The sequence below is a fragment of the Talpa europaea genome (assembly GCF_964194135.1).
Source record: "Talpa europaea genome assembly, chromosome: 7".
In the NCBI taxonomy this organism is placed as follows: Eukaryota; Metazoa; Chordata; class Mammalia; order Eulipotyphla; family Talpidae; genus Talpa; species Talpa europaea.
In genome coordinates, this window is record NC_140074.1 from 98,369,913 (window position 1) to 98,390,400 (window position 20,488).

The window sequence follows — 20,488 nt, forward strand, 5'->3', positions numbered from 1 at the left end:
AAAGAAGGAAAGGGAGGGGCCTCCCTGGTGGCACAAGGTGTTATGTGTTGCACTATGAAGCAATCTACAGCCTCTTCAGCATGAGTACGATCCCCAGCAGGCCAGAGGGCAACCCACATGGCGAGGCAGACCTCTCCTGTCTCACCCGCTGCTCCCCTCAGCAGTGTACTTCGGTCAATCTGCCTGTTCTGTTCCCCACTGTCTCTGCTGAATCCTCTCCCCCACCCCTGCATCTCTGGCCTGTACCCCAGCTCTTGTACGCATAGATAAATAAATCTTTAAAAAGAAAGAAGGAAAGGGAGCCAGCAGGGTGAGATGGGGGCAGGGCTTGAGCAAACGCCTAGCTTCAGGCTCCCAGGACATTTCCCATAGACGCAGGGGAGGCAGGACCTGGCAGTTTTGACCCACCATCTTTCTGCCCCACACACCCAAGTGTGTCCTTTGAGAACCAACCACGATTTAGGCTGGCAGTGTCTTCAATCCCCTTTCCCGGGCTGCCCCCGCCCCCCTCAGCCCACCACTCCCATACCTCAGCAGCAACAGCTGTCAGTTCAGTCCCTAACCCTCCCCCAAACCCTCGTGCGCCCTGGGTGCAGATGAAGGGGTCTGGCGTGCAGGTGGAGGGGACCCACGCCCTGCGCAGACCCTGGCGTGGGGCCGGAGAAGCAAGGGCCCCTCCAGCTTCCCCATCCTGATCATTCACTGTCATGTTTGGGGCCCCGACCCCCACAGACATCCCAGACGTCCCCGGAATTAACCACCCCGACTTACCCCGCAAAGCTGAAGTAAGGGCGTGGCCGCGGGCTGCAGGCTGCTGGGATCCTGAGCCTGCGAGGTTGCAAGGACCTAGGGAGGAAGTGAAGCCGGGAGGGGGTGGCGGGCGCTGACAGCTCCGCAGCCGCAGAAGCTCCCCAGCCTGCTCTGAGCTCGGCTAGCAGGTTGTGTGTGGACTCCGTGCTCTGCACCCTCAAACCACGCGGCCAGCTGGCACGGTAGGGAGTGGGGTTAACCCTCCCCTGTCAGGACATTCTGTCCATCACAGAATGACCATCTGGACCACAGGCCACACCCTGCTCTCCGGAGACACGCCCCACCTCCCCACCCCCACTGTCTCGCCACTGAGGCCCCAGATGAGGGGGAGGGCAAGCAAAGGCAACCCTTGGGTGCTGGGATCCTGCCCTGGGCAGGAGCTGCACGGGGAGAGGGATTCTGGCCCCACTACTCTGACATCTGCTTCTTCATGGCCACATGCCTCCCAGCATCCATGTGGCTCACACTGTGGGGGAACTGTTTGGCTCATAGTGGGGTAGAGAGAGCTATTGAGAACACCCCTCCTTCCCCCACCCAGGGAGAGGAGAGGTGAGGAGTGGCTAAGCCCAGCACAGATCCCTGGGAATGAATCCCACCACCAACTCACCCATCAGTTTAAGGGGACTCTCCCACTTCTGGTGATCTCCCAGCCCCCTCACCAGAGGAGCCTGAAGGCTCCAGACTTCCCTATAGGGCTTCCAGCACCAGCCAGCAAGGTGGGGGAGCAGAGGGTGCCAGGTACTGTGCAAATCAGCAAGGTGGGGGAGCAGAGGGTGCCAGGTACTGTGCAAATCAGATCTCCTTGCCCTGCCCTGCCCTACCCTGCCTTGCTCTGGTCTGCACCCAACCTTGGGGCTTGAAGACATGCACTATCCAAAGGGTCTTACAATTTCTCCCTCTCCCTCATTCCCTCAAATCCGATCCATCAGCAACACCCCAAATTTGTCTCTACCTCTGCCTGGCCCAAGCCACCATCATCTCTCCCCTATAAGACTTGCAGCTACCTCCAAACTTGTGTCCCAGCTTCCCTCCTACCCCACACTTATCCTCAATCCATTCACCTTACAAAAACTGGAATAATCTTTCAAAAATAAAAACCCAAACACCTCACACCCTGGCTTAACCCCCCACACACACCATCCCCAAACAATTGGCTCCATCTGCTACTTAGAATAAAATGCAAACTCAGGGCAGTGCAGGAAGCAGAGGGGATTTCTCACAGCCTCTAGTCATGCAGCAAGTTTACTCTGCCCCCTGACCCCAATAACTACTATGGGATGAGCCATCCAGGCTCCTGGTCAGACAAGAGGAGTAACCCTCCAGGGATCAAGAGACTCAATGTAGCTGTGGAACCTGTCTCTGGTGAACACTGACATCTGTTCTGTGGGGCCAGGGTAGAGATTCTAAAAGGCAAGGATGCCGGGAAGCAAAGCAAAGTGGTTCAAGTTATCCGGCAGCAAAAATGGGTGGTCCTCGAGGGACTGAATACATATTACCGGTATACTGGCAAGACCAAGGATACCCAGGGAACCACGATCCCAAGCAAAGCACCCTTGCTCCACCACCAGGTCAAACTCATGGATAGTGTGGACAGGAAACCCACTGAGGAGGAGTGGAGATTCAGTGAGGCAGGAGAGAAGGTAGGAGTCTCCACAAGACCAGGAATTTCCCAGAACTGATGGTATTATCCTTGTAATGTGAACTGATGGCCCCAAAGATACATCAGTGGAAGATATTCTAGAATGAACCTATGTGCCCTATCTAAAGACACTGGAGGAGGAGGTGATGGAGACAATGGGGATTCAGGAGACCCAAAGACACAAAAAAGCCTACTGGTATTGTTTGGGTCTCCCTTCCTTGTCTTACCTTTCGTTTCATAAAGGTTTTCATTCAGAAATATGTGTTCTAAAAGTAGAAAATGTAGCCCATTTCTTCTTTAATGTAGCCTTAAAACTGGGGCTACTGGGCCTCCCTCTTGGCCTAGGGATTAAGTCTCAACACTATCACCTTGATGGCTTGAGTTTGATCCCTGGCCAGGGAGCTAACCCACATATGGGGCAGCAGACCTCTCCTGTCTTGCTCACTGCTCCCCTCAGCAGTCTATTTCAGTAGATCCACCTGTTCTGCTCCCCACTCTGTCCCTGGTGAATCCTTTCATCCCCTACACTTCTGGCCTATACCCCAGTTCTTCTATGCAAAAATAAGTTAAAAAAAAAAAAACTGGGGCTTCCTCTTCCTCAGACACCAATACAATGGATATTATTCAGCCATAAACTAATTACTCGGTCATAAAAAGGCATGAAGTACTCATGTGTACTACAACATAAATGAACTGGGAAACAATTAGGCTAAGTGAAAGAAGCCGGTCATGAAAGATCTCATATTGCATTATTCCATTTATATAAAATGTCCAGATTGGGGAAATGCATGGAGACGGAAAGTAGATTAGTGGTTGCCTAGGGCAAGGGGATTTGAAAATGCAGAACTAAAGAGTATAGGGCTTCTTTGGGGATGATGAAAATGTTCTAAATTTGATTGTGCAGGGGCCTCCCCAGTGGCGCAGTGGGTTCAGTGCAGCTCTGTGAAGCTGTTTGTAGCCTCTGCAGTGTGAGTTCAATTCCCGGCCAGCCAGGGAGAAACCCACATAGCGCGGCAGACTTCTCCCGTCTCGCCTGCTGCTCCCCTCAGCAGTGTGTTTCAGTCAATCTGCCTGTTCTGTTCTCCGCTCTGTCTCTGGTGATTTCTCTCACCCTCCCCTGCCTCTGGCCTGTGCCCCAGTTCTTGTATAAATAAAAATAAAAATAAATAAATTTGATTGTGCACAGCTCTATAAATACACTAAAGACCATTATATTGTACACTTTTAATAGGTAATTTGTGTTACACCTTTTTTAAAAAGTCCTATGTATAGAGTAGAATGCCTGTTTTATTCAGGGGAAAATAAATCAAGCACAGAAGCAAGGTTTTCTCCATCCCAATGCCATCTGACTAATCTTGCAAGACGTTCACCCAGTCTGGCGTCCACACCAGGGAAATCTCCCCCAAGCAGTTTTTACATATGTGTCTTTCCTACCTGTTTGTTTCACTTCACACTTACTAATTTTTTTTTTAACCTTTTCTCTGAACTTATTTTCAGAATTTTAATGTTAATAAAACAAGAGGGAGGGAGGGAGGTACAAAAACGTGTAGCAGATATGCTTTGGAGAGGGGAACTCAGGGTCAAGGTTGGGAGCGCAACTTCTTTTTGAATGTGTGTTTTTTGTACTACTTGATTTTATTTTTTAACCACTGGCTTAAAAAAAAAACAATGTGGCATCTTCTGTCAAATTTTTTAAAAATCCGGGCCTCCGTGGTAGTGCAAAGGGGTTAAGACACAACCTATGAAGCTGTTCGCAGCCACTACAGCACAAGTTCGATCCTTGGCCAGGGAGCAACCCACATGGCACAGCAGATCTCTCTTACCTCCCCTGTTGCTGCTCCCCTCTGCGGGAGTCCTAGCTCCCACGGGGGGGGGGGGGGGGGGCGGGTTTCTATAAGGACAAGAGGGCATTGGCGAAGTGGAGGGATGAGGGGAGGGGGGATGAGGTAGATGAGGTAGTGAGGAGACACCGACACTTGATCAGGGTGCAGACATCTCCCACTGATAGCCTCAGTGGGGCTTTATTTATAACATCAGGAATTGTTATTTGATCATTACATCATGCAATCATGATTGATTTTACTTTTACATTGTTCAGAAATTATTAATGATCATTAATAGTGCACAGTCCTTTTTCTAATTTTTCTAGTCTATGATTAACTTGGTCACTTGGTTACATATTTTCCTAGGTGATGTATATTATTCAGAAAATAGAAACAGAAAATAGAAACAGGTGCTATAAGCAACATGATTTATGCAGTCAAGCTAGGTAACTAAAACAAAGCTAAGCAGGCATTGTAAAATCGAGGCCGACTTTCTATTTTCTATATGGAACCAAGTGTCCCATTGCCATGGGAACAGTGTGTGGTGTGTTTCTCCCAGACCATTTCACCTCCTGGGGTGCTTCAGGGTCTTCTCTAGTGAGGGACTTTTGCAGGGCTCTATTCCAAGAGCTTTGTCAAGTGTGGCTTGCTAAAGAGCTCAGTGTTACTCATAGTAACAGAATTACAAACTGGAGGACATAGAGGATTATTGGGAATCATCTGATTATCAATCATGTTGGAAGGTACATTTCTCAAACTGCTGAGGTGTGCATTACCGAAATTGGCATTGATGCCAACACTCATTGTGTTAGTTTAAAACTTATAGAAAATTTCCGTGGTTTCAATAACTGCCACAAACAAATGAAAGGAAGTAGCAGGAGCCAGCTATGGAGGTTTCTGACTTTTCAGAAACTTTCCTCATGCCCGGACCTTGTCAGACAGCATGAGTAGCATGGCCCGCGCCACCCCTCAGCAGTGTATGTCAGTCAATCTGCCTGTTCTGTTCCCCACTCTGTCTCTGATGAATCCTCTCACCTCCCACACCTCTGTCCTGTACCCCAGTTCTTGTATGCATAAATAAATCTTAATTTTTTTTTAAAATCCACCTCAAATGTGCAAGAGATAATCCCTGAGCATAAATTAGTACACATTCTAAAGAGAAGTGGGAGGGGGGATTCAGAGTCCAGAAGGAGAGAAGTTGCTCTAGCTTTAGAAGGAAGCACCTGTGGGTCTTGGGGAAGTGAGGTGGGCAAGCGGTGAGCTACAGCTTTCACTTCTTGTACCAACCCCAAATCTGGTCCAGATCTGCACGTGGTCATATTTGGTGGCTTGTCTCCCTGAGCAGTTTTGTGTCTGAGACCCAATGAACAGAAATAAGCGGGCTTTGGAGGCTGGGCAGCTTCCTGGAACAAGAGACAGAGGCCAGAGTTAAAAATGCTCATAGTGAGGAAGGAAAAAATTCCAGCAGAGGTGGTCCTGACCCTCAGAGAGGCAGGACACTGGGAGGTCTGCGCAGACCCAGGGTGTCTCCTGGGGGAGCAGGGACCCAAAGTTCTGCTGGCGTGGGAGAATGCCTGCGCTCATGGAAAGTGAGCTTTCTTCCCACACAGCCCCAGGGACCCCCGAGTCCCAGAGGGCTCCTCTGAGCCAGACCCGGATGTGCCGCCTCTTTCTTCCATGGCCAGAATAGCCACTGTCAGGCCGGGGGCCAAATCTGGGAACCCAATCCCAAATCCCTGGGAGCTCTGGCAGTTTCCCCGACCTCGGTCTGGAGCTGGGTTCCCAGCAGCGCCTGCTAGTGGCTGTTGGGTATTTGATTTCCCTACTGTACAGGCTAGACAGAGGACTGTTCTGTCAGCTAGGAGAGAGAGGGGACCCTGAAAATGAGGGGGCAGAGATAGGAAGAAGGCGTCCTGGACATGCAGTCAAGACAGACAAGAGAGCCACAGACTGAGGCCGAGACGCCCAGACACAGCGCAGGCCAGAGCGCAGGAGACCAGACGGAAGACCCCACGCCGGCAGCTGTGAGACAAAAGGATGACACGGCGGCCGCGTTGGGGGGGGGTTGGGGGGGGGGGTCGAGCCATCTCAGCCTTGGCCTGAGGAAAGACCAGGATCGGGAAACCCAGCTGGGGTGTAGAAGGCCAGCTGCCGTCTCCCCCCAACCCCCAACTTCCCTCTCTGCCGGCCACCCGCTTGAGCCTCAGCTGTGCGTCTCTGCTCCCCGCACCCTGCTCCTTTCCCGGGGATTCCTTCACCCCGCGCTTCCCGGCCTTGCCTCCTCACCCCCACCACCCCCGCTCCTCACTCCTCTCCCTGAAACCCAGCCTTAGTTGCTGCCCCCAAACTCCGCACGGGGTGGGGGCGGGGAGCTCCTGTACGCGCCCCACGCCCAGTCAAGGGCCCTTCCCGGTCCCCAGGCAGGGCCTAGCCCGGCCTGGCCATGTCCCTCCTCCCCCATGTCTGTCGGAGCCCAGTGTCTACAGTCACCTCCGTTTCGGGGTCAGCAGCAGGAGCGTGGCAGGGACTCCGCTTGCACGCACGCTCCTCAGGTCCCACGTCCCTCTGCAAGTCACAGAGCAGGACAGTGAGGTGCCAGGGCCTCTAATGCATACTCGCTAGAGAGGTGCTTCCAAAGGGTGGGAGCACTGTAGCACCTCGCTCCAGTCTAGACTTTGAGCCGGGTGCTTCGTCCACCTTTTCTTTTTTAATCCTCCCTGCACATGGGTCCCACATGTCTTGTTCCTGCTGTAATTCCCATTAACAGTGTTTGACCTCTGCCTTCCAGAACCCTAGACTTTGAGGAAAGTTTGTTGCCACTGCCTATTGGAGCACTAACCCACAGGCCTGAAAAGAGAATGAATCTGGTTCCTGTTTAGTCTAGTCCAGCTGCTATAACAAAATAGCACACTCAGACTGGCTAGCTCAGAAGCCACAGAAATTAATTTCTGGTATTCCTGGAGGCTGGTTAGTCCAAGACCAAGGCACCCCCACCGTGGCTTCTTGGTGAGGGCATAGCTAACCCCTTCTAGCTGTGTCTTTCCCTAGTGGAGGAGGCTAAAGGGCTCTTACTTAAACATTTTTTTAATGCCACTCATGGGGATTCCACCCTCGTGACCTACTCACTTCCCCAAACCATCACACCAGACCTAGGATTTCAACATATAAATTTGAGGGTCACACAAATATTCAACCCATACTGGAAGAGCTGACAAGCTGGCTATGGAACCAGGGGCAGGTGTTCAGAGTAAGAGTTCAGGAAATTTCAGAAATGGCACTCAGACTTAGAGTTTATGATGGAATGGAGACTGATTTAGATTTGAGTGTTAGGCCCTCCCTCAGAGCCCTGTAGTCCCTCGAGGCCTGCCTCATTACTAGAAAAGTCTTTCTCAGAAGGGGAAAGCCAAGGGTCAGGTCCCCAGCAGACCTGGGTGTCCAGGGCAAGGATTACCTGAAAGCAGCACTGGAAGGTTAGGGGAGAGAATGGAAAAACATGCATTAGAGCTTCCTTTGTCTCTCTGCTTTGTTTCCTTTTACTCCAGTTCCACTTTTTCTGTGGCTTTTTGACTGTTAGGGTAGAGGTTTTCCTCAAATGCCAGGCACCAAAAAGCCAGATGCACAGGTGGGGGTGCTCAGGCAAAGTTTATTCTATAGAAGTCACTCTCCCTGATCCTCCCTCCACAGATTCTCACTTTGCTTGGGCCTTGGGGAACTGAGGACTCAGCTTGTTTTCTGAGTCATAGTGCTTAGTCTCCCTTCCCACACTCCTCATCCTTCAACTTGTTTCCTTCTGTTATGCTCATTTTAGAGCTGTTTGGGGAGCAAGCTTTTTTTTAAAGATTTATTTTATTTATCTATGTGTATAAGAACTGGGGTACAGGCCAAAGGTGCTGGGCGGGGTGGGGGGCAGTGGTGAGAGGATTCACCAGAGACAGAGTGGGGAGCAGAACAGGCAGATCTATTGAAATACACTGCTGGGGGGAGCAGCGGGCAAGACAGGAGAGGTCTGCTGTGTCATATGTGGGTGACCTCCTTGGCCGGGGATGGAACGCAGGCCTTAGTGGTGACAGCACTGAGACTTAACCTATAGGCCACCAAGGAGGTCCCATTTCTAAGTTGTAGTAGGAAAAAGAGAAGGGGGAAAAGGAGGGACCTGCATAGGCACAAGTAGGCATTTTTAAAGGACAAGAGGTGCATACTGAAAGGGGCAGATTTAAGAAAGAGACATCTGCGTGGACATAGGTGGACAGTCTTAGGTCAAGATTTTCATTTCACCAGAATAAGAAGTGCTCTTATATAGTGTTCTTTGGTGGTGATTCATTCCTTTGTGAAATTTTATTGCTTTGGGGTCTAGTTGGGTTGGTTTTCTGTAACAGATAATTCTTCCTTACCCCACCTCACTCAGATTCCTGGAAACTTCCATAGCCAGTTTAACAACTTGTTAATCACCCTTAGCCCAACCTCTGAATTTTTTTTAAGATTTATTTATTTATGCATACAAGAACTGGAGTATAGGCCAGAGGTGTGAGAGGGTGAGAGGATTCACCAGAGACAGAGTGGGGAGCAGAACAGGCAGATTGACTGAAATACACTGCTGAGGGGAACAGTAGGTGAGGCAGGAGAAGTCTGTTGCACCATGTGGGTAGCTCCCTGGCCCTGGGGATTGTGCTGCGGTGGCTGGCAGTAGCTTGATAGTACTGTCTTTAGCCTCCATGAAACCAGGGAGGCCCCGCCTCTGACTTCTGAACTTATGAGGCCATCTAAATTTTTCTACTTGGCAGCTCTCCTCACTGCCTGCCTGTGACTATGCAGGAGTCTCTCCCTTTTCCTAATAAACCTAAACAAGACAGAGGCGTACAGGCTACAGAGAGGCCCAAGTGGAAGAAACAAAAGGGTGGAGGAAGCAGAGGCAAGAGGGAAGATGAAAAGGGCTGTGGTAGCCCCAAAGGCAGCAGAGGTGGGGAGCAGCAGCCTCAGCAGCACTTGGAGGGAAAGAACCCATATGCAAATTGACTGCTGAAAAAAGATGGCACTACAGGGTCCATCCATGTTTATGAAGACAGGTGCCCCAGGGTTAAGGGGGTGGGGGAATGAAAGGGGCACATATTTCTTTTTCTTTTTTTTTTTTTTTGCAGAAGACTTAGCTTTATAATGAGGTTTAAAAAAAAAAAAAGGCTTACATATTTAGGCATCTGCAGCCTAATAAACTCTAAATAATACAGAGCTGCCCCCAAATCCAATGCAATCTAGAGCTGTTAAAACAAGTACAGACCAAGTAGGTATACAGTATACACTGTCATGTTGGCTTATTTTTGCATGGCCCTTTAAATGGTACATTGAAAAACCACCTGTTTGGAAAGAGATTACATCTAAGAATTGAAATCCTGTCTTTCAGGAATGATTGACCAAGTTAGTGCTATTTAACCTAAAAACATGGGGGCAAAGTAGTTGTGATTGTTATCCAAAGGACTGCCAGGTATCAAATATATTCTGGGGAAGGCTTACAGAGAAGGATGTGGTAATTAACAGTCATCTAGAGGTCAGCGCTATCCCACAATGAACTGACCTGCCTTGTGAGGTAGTGAGCTCCCTGTCAAAGGAGATTTTAAAGCAAAGGTAGAAGACCATTTGGCAGGAGTGTTGTAAAAGGGGGGTAAATGAGGCTTGTTTAAACCTGGTTTGGAGAGACAGAGTAGGGGAAGATCCTGTCCCCTATAAACTGGATTCTCCTGACTGCATGCAAGGGGACAAGTAATCCCTGTGTGCAAACTAGAAAAAAACAGACCACCACTAAATAGATGGGGACAACTTTAACCCTGATATCCACACACAAGTTCTTATAGGAGGGGGTGGCTTGGAAAACTTGAATCACATGAGGGCACTGCTCCTAATGGGACCATGTACTAGCTCACACAGAAGGCAGCCAGTATGGTAGAAAATACTAAATTTCAGGCCTACGGAGCAAGAGACCCGAGCTTAAGTTCTGACTCTGCCCTGTCTGACCTAGGGCTTCTCTTTCTCTTCTCTGGGCCCCTCCATGAAATGCAATGAACTTTCGCAGTCCTGCTTTTTCTAAAGGGCACTGCCCTTCTGGCTGGGCCCGCCTACAGCAGATCTCAGGCTACCATTTTGGGCCCTGGGGCTACACTTATGGACAGCCAGAGACCACCTCTGGCGGAAGCAACGGCCACACTCCAGGCAGGGGAAAGGCTTCTCCCCGGTGTGCAGGAGCTGGTGCTGTGCCAGGTGACTCCACTGAGCAAAGCGCTGGGAGCACAGGTCACAGGCATAGGGCCGCTCGCCTGAGTGAACACGCTGGTGACTGGCCAGGAGCGAGGGGTAGGCAAAACGGCGGCCACAGTCCTCACAGGCGTGCAGCTTCTCCTCTGTGTGCGTGCTGCGATGTATGGCTAGGGAGCCGCTCCGCCAGAAGGCACGTCCACAGTCTGGGCAGGGGTAGGGCTTCTCGCCTGTGTGCAAGAGCTGGTGCTGGAGCAGCGTACTGCGCTGGGAGAAGCGGGCCTCACAGTGCTCACAGGCATAGGGACGCTCCCCAGAGTGCACTCGCCGGTGACTGACCAGGCGAGAGGATGAGGAAAAACGCTGCTCACAGTCTGGACACGGGTAGGGCTTCTCCCTAGTGTGGATGCGCTGGTGGATGACTAGGGCCGTGCGCTGGCGAAAGCGACAGTTGCATTCTAGGCAGGTGTAGGGCTTCTCTCCAGTGTGTGTTCGCCGGTGGATGGCTAGCAGGGAGGGGTAGGCGAAACAACGCCCACAGCTAGGACACTGGTGGGGCTTTTCGCCTGTATGTGTGGTCCGGTGATTGGCCAAGGACCGGCTCCTACGGAAGCAGCGGCCACAGTCAGGGCAGTGGTAGGGCTTTTCCCCTGTGTGGATCACCTGGTGCTGGGAGAGGTTCTTGTGCTGGGAGAAACGTTTGCCACACTGGTCACAAACATAGGGACACTCACCAGTGTGCCCGCCGGGGACTGACCAAGGATGGGTAGGAAAAGCGGCGTCCACAGTCTGGGCAAGGGTAAGGCTTCTTCAGATTCTGGGCACACTTGTGCCTCTCCAGAGCCTGGTGATCAGGGAAGGTACAACCACAGTCAGGGCAGATGGGACCTCCAGACGTCTGCCTGGGGATTAGTCGGGGTTTGCTGGGCCGCCGGCCTCGCTTCCCCTTTCGTGGGGGCTCTTTAGGTGGGAATACTTCCTTCTCTCCATTCTTCTTTCTGGTTCTGGTTTTTCTTTGGACTGTTCTCCCCCTTGGGCACTCCTGCGGATCCAGAGCAGCCGGTTCCCAATCATCGGTATTTCGTTCCAGCCAGGAGATGAGGGCTGGTTTGGAACCAGCGCACCCTCACCGAGCGCGCCCAGGTGCCCGTAGTTCTCCCGCATCACGTCCCGGTACAGGGCCCTCTGCGTGGGCCGCAGACACCCCCACTCCTGCGGGGAGAAGTACACGGCCACGTCCGCGAACCTCACAGCCCTCGGCCTCCTTCCTCTTCTCCGGCCGGGTCCGGTCTCTCCTGGTCCCCGCGCAGAGAGCGGAGCCTAAGGCGGCGCCATTGGACCCGACAAGACGGCGCCAGGGCCTTCCCCGCCCGGGCCTCGGTGCCTGGGCGCCGGCGGACCCTGGGGTTTGGGGGCCGCGCTGGACCCGGGCTGAGCGTGCCTGCGGAGGTCCGCAGGGGCTAGGAATCGGCCGCCTGCGGGGCTAACGGAAACCTTGCGCTGCTATTCAGGAAACTCCTGCTCGAATTTGGGTGCAAGGCACCTGAAGATGCCTTCGGGGAAGATGGCGGCGCTGCTTCTGCGCCGCCTTTGCCTGGAACACAGGCAGCTTCCAGCTATCGATTTTATTGACCGGAGCGCCAAGCCGGCTTCCTAACCTCTCTCAGGGGCACATATTTCTGAACATTAATCCCCTTTGCTCTCACTCTGCTTCTCTGCTTGGCCCCCCTATTCATCAGCCAAACCTGCAATCTGCTTTTAGTTACGTTCACACGTTTTGCAAGCTCTTGTCACTGTGAGCAGAGAAACGCCAGCTCAGTAACTGCTGGAGGTGAAGGTGGGGCGGTGAACCAGATGTTGCGGGGTCTAGGCTGATGACCTCAAGAGCCTGGTGCCTGCTGTCTGAGGACCACCAAGTGGTCTGAGTCATCCTAGTCTAATGGGCCAAGAGGTCCCGCGCTGCCTTCTTTTTCTTCTCCATTTTCGTTTCCTCCCTCTTTTTTTGTTGCTGTTTCTGTCACTAGACAGGAGAATCACCTGTGATCCTTGGGCCTGATCCCATCCTCCCCCATAAGACAGGCAGATAAGCTAGCAGCTTACCAGTCATTGTCTGTTGTTCCATTTGCTCCTCTGTCCCTCTCCATTTTGCAGAGGAATGGAGGGAGTGGCCTTGCTCCCAAGCCCAGGAAGGGACTCTTGAGACCCTCTGGTCAAGATTGAAGAGACCCTGCAGACACTGGTGAGGCAAGGAGTCAGGGCTTATTGATTAGTGAAAGAGCAAGGAAGGAGCACTTAGGGGAGACCACTCAGGGTATTAGAGAGAGAGAGACTGTGGGTATGGGGGCTCTAAGTCCATGTAGGCTTTAGAACTGGGGTTTGAGAAAAAGGAATTAAACTTTATTGACTGAGAAAGCAAGGACAGTGGACTTGGCTAAAGTCCACTATTGTTCCTAATTGTGGACTCCCATCAGCGGCAGCCCAGTGATTGTGCAGGTTCCTGACCTGTTCCAAGGCGAGCATCTCCTGGAAGGCCATGTGCCCGCAGCTCCAGATTGAACAAGTCTGGTCTCAAGGTCTGTGACTCCCTTTTTCTTCTTGGTCTTTTAACTCTTTCCTTTTCCAGAGCAGTCAACATGGTAAGCTATGGAAGAAATATCAGAAAAGCCCAGGCTCAGGGAAACTAGTGAAAACAAACCAAAAAATGAAGCAAGGAAATTTATGGCACCAGGCATTCAGGCCTAAAGTCATCAGGTTTTCTAACCCTTTGTTCACCAGCCCATGGGAACAGTAAAATTCTTTCAAATTTTTTGACCTTGCTTCCTTCTTGTCCTTGTCCTGGGATTCTTCCTGCCTCGCTTCTACTCCCTGCTCTGTTTCTGACAGGATCACCTCTTCCTTTATGCTTTGTGACACAGGTTGGTCTCTACAGGCTTCTTATCAGGCAGTTCTTCCCGATCCTTTTTCTTCTCCGTTTTTTCTTTCCTCCCTGGCTAAGGAAGACAGCAACACCCTGGCTGCTGGGGTGCACTGGTCCCATGGTCAGGAACTGTCAATGAGGTCATGCAATTCCTTCAATTCCTTTCCATCCAGCCTTCTGAACCACCCCCAAACTGTATTTTTTTAAAAAAAAGATTTATTTATTTATGCATACAAGAACTGGGATACAGGCCAGAGGTGTGGGGGCATATGAGAGGATTCACCAGAGACAGAGTGGGAAGCAGAACAGGCAGTTTGATTGAAATACACTGCTGAGGGGAGCAGAGGGCAGACAGGAGAGGTCTGCTGCACCGTGTGGGTTAGTTCCCTGGCTAGGGATTGAACTCAGGCCAGGCCTTAGTGGTGATAGCACTGAGACTTAACCCCTAAGCCACCAGGGAGGCACATCAACCCAGTATTTCTTGTTGGATCTTTTTTTTTTTAAAGATTTATTTATTTTTGCATACATACCCTTTGTGCCACCAGGGAGGCCCCTCTTGTTGGATCTTTTTTATATTTTTGTGTTCTTGTTTGATAGCTGTACTATCTTCCTTATATTCTTCAATGTGTTTACTAGTCTAATTTAAAATTCTTAATATGAAAAATAATTGTGGTTTTTCATTTGAAAATGGTGATTCTCTTAAGCTTTGGATCTGATGCCAACTGCAGACTGATAGTGTCAGAATTGAGTTAACTTGTTGGTCACCTAGCTGGTTGCTGAGTTGCTTGGTGTGGAAAAATCCCATATACATTTGATAACCAGAAGTGTCAGAAGTGAAGTATTGCTGGGCCTCCCTGGTGGCACAAAGGCTTAAGAAGTAACCTACGAAGCTATCCACAGCCACTGCAGCACAAATTCTATCCCCAGCCAGGGAGATACCCACATGGCGTAGCAGACCTCTCCTGTCTCACCCCTTGCTCCCCAAGCAGTATATTTCAGTAGAGCCATCTGTTCTGTTCCCCACTATGTCTCTGGCAAATCCTCTCACCCCCCCACCACACCTCTGGCCTGTACCCCAGTTGTTGTGTACATAAATAAATAAATGTTTTTTTTAAAAAAAGAGGTATTGCAGAGGAAACCCTACTATATCCTGGGGGTATATTCTGTTCTGTCCAAGCCATAATGAGCTTAGGGAATAGGAAGTAGGTGAACTCCAGAAGAACAGAGTCACTCCTCATCCTATGAAACAAGTCAAGTATTGTTTTCACACTTTGTGCCTCAGAGAGAAGGAACATTAGAAGACTCACCCTGTCATTCCCCAGCTGAAGTGCATAGAAGGAGGATAATTGCCAGAAATCAATTAGTCCTCACCTGTTTTGTTCAACCTCCCACAAACACACAAGGTCTGGGGCCCCTGACTTGACTCCCGCTAATCCTGGAGCAGTGATCTGAGACATAGCAGAGGCAGAGGAGGTACTGTCAACTCCCACACTAAGGTGGGCGAGAAGCAAGAACAGGATCTCACTCCTCCATGTTGTCTTCCCAGTTCAAAGGAACACACCCCTTGCCATTATCCCAAGATGTATTTCATAGCTTTTTCTTTCTTAGGGTCGAGGCGAGAATTTGTGCTAATTTAACATTTTGTTGACTTAGAGCTGGCGTTGAACCTATCACAGCACATCACAAGGGTCTGTTTAGTTGCCTGCTTTTATTCTATAACTGTTTTTACTCCATAACCTTTGTCTGGGCAATCTTAGCACTTCGCACAGGCAAGAAGGACCAATTCTATTTCTAATTCTATGGGGATTCAGAGTTAGGTTTAGAAGAATATACTTGTTTCCGCAGTAGATACTTTGGACCCAGGTTCATGGGGCTGTTGTCCCACTTTTCTGGTATGGAAGGGGGGATATTTGATTGTCTCTGGGCATACCAAATCGTGCCTGCAGAAAGTTTGTTTCCACCTTCTCCCCCTAACATTCTGTGGTTTGGGGCCAATTGAAAGGGCTTGTGCAGATGTTACACTTACTTTGTGGTATATCTTTAGGCACAGGCCCCCTATTTCATTGTAAATTTCCATGTTACTTGACCCTTCTCAGCCCTGCTCACCTGAGCCCAGTGGACAGAACTTGAAACCAGGCTGTGCTGCCCTGGTCTGAAATACAGTGGAGAGCACAGCTGAAACAAAACAAGTCAATTATTTTAGTGGATGAAGTCAGCCTGCAGGGGAGCAATCACTTAGAGGAAATCATCAGCACTTTACTGGAAGCCTTTGCGCAGCCTCGACCTGAGTTCTCGTGGTTTGCAGCGAAGACAAGAGAGAGAGTAGAGATATCAGCAGCTCCAGCCCAGAGAAGAGAAGAGGTGAGATGCCACTCTGAACACTGCAGACTCTCCCAGCCCCGCTTGTGTTCCTTCAGCCTCTCCCTTCTTGTCTCTGGAGGTCTCTGTTTTTCTGAGCTCCCCTATTCATGCCCTTGTGTGTCTTAGTACTGTCTTCCTTCTCAATGCCTTGGCTAATGTGGAGGCAGGAACCATTTTGTTCCAGCAAATCTTGCCAAGATGATTCCATGAGAAGCTCAGGAGAGAAGGAAGAGGAGCAAGTTTATCTGAAAGGTCATCAGAACTTCTGTATTGGTTGCAAAAAGAGCTCAGGCCACTTCAGCTTCCAAAGCAGATTGCTATAAGGCCTGCTGCTCAGAAAAACAGCTTTCAGGGCCTCCCTGGTGGCACAAGGAGTTAAGTCTCAGTACTGTGAAGCTATCTGCAGTGCGAGTTTGATCCCAGGCCAGGAGCTACCCACATGGTGCAGCAGGCCTCTCCTGTCTCGCCTGCTGCTCTCCTCAGCAGTGTGTTTCAGGAGATCTGCCTGTTCTGCTCCCCACTCTGTCTCTGGTGAATCCTCTCACACACACACACACACACCCCCCCCCCCACTGCACCTCTGGCCCAACTCTTGTATGCATAAATAAATAAATCTTTAAAAAAAAAAAAAGAAAAACAGCTGTCAGTGGGGTAGGAGGCTATTCCTTGGGAAGCCAAGGGGAAACAAGAGGTCTTGGAAGCTGCCAGCTAATCTGCACAATGCAGGAAGGGGAGAAGAGCTTTGGGTTACTGAAAGACTGATTAGTATGATAGAAGCAAGGCTTCACAGATGAACCCGAAATGTTCTTTCTCTCCTATGTGCTGAAACATTCCTGTTGCTGGATGCGACTGTCAATATTTTTCATTCTGACTCAGGATGAGGAAAGCAACTCTGAAAATTGGGAGTATTACCTCCAGTACTCAAGGCCAGAGTTTGGGGGCCATGGGCCACAGGCTTCCCTTGTGTTGTTGCCAGCAAGCCAGCTAGTCCCAGAACTAACATCTCCTCCCTCACTACAGCTGCATGTTCACATCCTTCAAGGCAGTAGGCTCCAGAGCAAGGTGGTGGATACCTAGCACTGCTCAGGTTTACCCTTCTTCAGGCTCCTTTTATTTTTATTTATTTATTTATGCATACAAGAGCTGGGGTACAGGCCAGAGATGCGGGGGGTGAGAGGATTCACCAGAGACAGAGTGGGGAAGAGAACAGGCAGACTGACTGAAATACACTGTCTTCAGGCTCCTTTTAATACCAGCAACTGATGGGAGCTGAGACCCTTGCTTCTGTGCCAGGAGCAGGAAGGAAGCATATGACTCCATTTATGTATGATTTTAAAAGTATGTTTTTATATAATTTATACATACGTAAATAATTGGAAATAATGTTGTGGTAAATATAGCAGCCTTTTACAGAGCTCACAGAGAAAGGTAAGTCTGGAAAGAGGAGGCTTTAGGGAGGAGCAGGAAAAAAGGATTTTCATGTTTTACTCTATATATGTATCTATTTGCAACTGAATCAATCATTGTTATTTAAATAAAAATTTAATGCTGGAGAAATCCCTGGTGGCACAAGGGGTTAAGCACTGTGAAGCTATCTGCAGAGTTTGATCCTGGCCGGCCAAGAAGCTACCCACATGATGCGGCAGACCTCTCCTGTCTTGCCCGCTGCTCCCCTCAGCAGTGTATTTCAGTCAGTCTGCCTGTTCTGTTCCCCGCTCTGTCTCTGGTGAATCCTCTCATCCCTCTGACCTCTTGCCTGTACCCCAGTTCTTGTATGCATAAATAAATAAATCTTTAAAAAAGAAAGTTAATGCTGGGAAAATAGGAAATATGCCAAATTGAGTAGATTGGATTATAAGGTGAATGAATGTTTTCTTCTGTATTTTTCAAGTTTCCCCCATTGAGTATGTGCTTTCGTAACTAGGGGAAGGAAAAAAATTAAGGAAAAAATGGTATACCTACTGTGAATTACTACAAAGACATTAACAAGATTGAAGTGAATGTATATATGGGGATATATATCCATATATGCATGTATGTAAGGGACACCTACAATGTCTGTCTTTACAGTGTCCTTATGAACCCATAAAGGATGTTCCTATGGCCTCTGCTTTATATCATTGTACTCTTCTCCTTGCTTACTGTATTTCTGCGATACAGACCAACTCACTGTTCCTTCTACCTCAGCACCTTTGCATTTGATGCTTCTTTGCCTGAACATCCTTCTGCCAGAGACTAGGAGGTAAGTCTCTCATTTCCTCCCAAACTTTGCTGAAAGTCATCTTTTCCCGAGGCCTTTTCCAACCATCTTCTGTCCTTTATTCTGCTTAGTTTTTCACTGCAGCACTTTTCATGATCTAAATATGATATGCTTATGATATGCTTACCTATTTGTCTGTCTCTTTAATGTAAGTTCCATGAGGGCAAGGATTTTCTCATTGCTGCATTTCCAATCCTGGAAACACAGTAGACACTTACTAAATATTGGTTTTTTTCCTTTTTAAGTTTCTTTCTGTTTTTTTTTTTTAATAAATATTTTTGAATGAATAAATGAAATGGAAAAATATTCTAATTAAATGATTTCTTCTGGATGTGTGAGGGGAGATGAGAGGTTTTTTAAAAAGATTTGTTTATTTATGCATACAAGACCTAGGGTGTAGGCGAGAGGAGCAGGAGTGGGCAAATTTGAAAATATTTAGAAAGTTAGAATATGTCTCCCTTCACAACCCCCTTTACTCTCCTGAAGCAACCAATATTAAACAATAACCCACCCTTCCATGTGCTTATTCAGAGATTTTTCTATAGCATCTTTCACTGTCTTAAATACCGTTCCAAGCAGTTCCTTTTTCCTTCATTCTGTTTAACTATATATAGCATTATCATAATTTAACTGCTGTCTTTTTTTTTTTTAAGATTTATTTATTTGTGCATACAAGAGTAGGGGTACAGGCCAGAGGTGGGGGGGGCAGTGAGAGGATTTACCAGAGACAGAGTGGGGAACAGAATAGGCAGACTGACTGAAATACACTGCTGAGGGGAGCAGCGTGCTAGACAGGAGAGGTCTGCTGTGCCATGTGGGTCAGCTCCCTGACTGGGGATAGAACTCATGTTGCAGTGGCTGCAGATTGCTTCATAGCACAGTGACTTAACCCCTTGCACCACCAGGGAGGCCCTAACTGCTGTCTTTTGATGGACAATTCCATCATTTCTAATTTCGTTATTACAGTAAGTAGAATTATAAGCACTAGGCAATTTTTCCATAGTTTTAACTACTCATAACTACTCTGATAGGCATAATTAAACCCATTTTTACTGATGAGCAATCTTATATATTGACAGGATAAATTAATTGTACTTGGTTACAGAGCCAGATTTGAACTTGTCTCCAGATCCACCCTGAGTTATATTAGATGGCAACATTTTTATTTTTTATCTTTTTAAAAGATTTATTCATTTATGCATACAAGAACTGGGGTACAGATCAGAGGTGTGGAGGTGAGAGGATTCACCAGAGACAGAGCTGGTAACAGAACAGGCAGATTGACTGAAATACACTGGTGAGGGGAGCAGCAAGCGAGTCTGCTGCGCCATGTGGGTAGTACCCTGGCCAGGGATCAAACTCGTGCTGCAGTGGCTGCAAATAGCTTTGTAGGTTTCGTCTTAACCCCTTGCACCACCAGGGAGACTGCAACATTTTTAGAGAGGGCATATACTTTTAAATTGAATAGACTGGGACCTCCCTGGTGGCGCAGGCGATTGAGCGCAGCACTGTGAATCTATCCGCAGCAGTGCCTGTTTGATCTCCCCGGCCACGGAGCAAACCACATGGCACAGCAGATCTTTCCTGTCTCGCCCGCTGCTCCTCACAGCAGTGTAGTTCAGTCAGTCTGCTTGTTCTGTTCCCCGCTCTGTCTCTGGTGAATCCTCTCACCCTCCTGCACATCTGGCCTGTACCCATGTTCTTGTATAAATAAAAAAATAAATCTTAAAAAAATAATTGAATAGACTGTTCTAATTTTATTTCACTGGGAACCGGCAACATTTTTATTTTGGAGTGGCAACAGACTAACAAACTAGAAATCAAGACCTACTGCTTGCAGTAAATCAGGTAAGTTTTTTAAGGATTTATTTATGCGTACAAAAAATGAGGTACAGGCCAGAGATGTGGGGGGTGAGAGGATTCATCAGAGACAGAGTGGGAACAGAACGGGCAGATTGACTGAAATACACTGATGAAGGGAGCAGCAGGTAAATCAGGACAGGTCTGCTGCGCCATCTGGAAGCTTCCTGGCTGGGGATCGAACTCGTGCTGCGGTGGCTGTGGATAGCTTCCTAGGTTGCATCTTAACCCCTTGCACCACCAAGGAGGCCCCAAGTAAGTACTATTTTAACACATCTTCGCACACAGGTGTGGGCATTCTTTTAGCTAAGACAGACCACAAGAAAAAACTAGTAAAAACTCTCATTTTAATTTGTAAACTGAAGGGAAAGAATGAAAGTAACTGGGGAGGATTAAGTGGCAGTTTGTTCTGCAAACTCTGGGATCTCAAAGCATGATGAGATGATGTAGAATGTACGTGATGTAGAATGTATGGAATTTGCTTTTTGGAGCATTGACCCTTTGGAGAAAGACTCAAAACATGTTTAAATTGGAAGGGTGGTGGTGTAGGGGCCTCCCCGGTGGCGCAGCAGTTGAGC

General features: G+C 48.8%; 1 pseudogene across 1 annotated transcript; it reads left to right on the plus strand.

Moving 5' to 3' along the window:
* The first annotated feature begins 707 nt into the window (after positions 1–707).
* LOC311173832 (large ribosomal subunit protein uL24m-like) lies at positions 708–2,801 on the plus strand (annotated as a pseudogene). The gene is made up of 3 exons: positions 708–785; positions 2,040–2,645; positions 2,795–2,801. The product of its transcript is annotated as a large ribosomal subunit protein uL24m-like (transcript).
* The last annotated feature ends 17,687 nt before the right edge of the window (positions 2,802–20,488 follow it).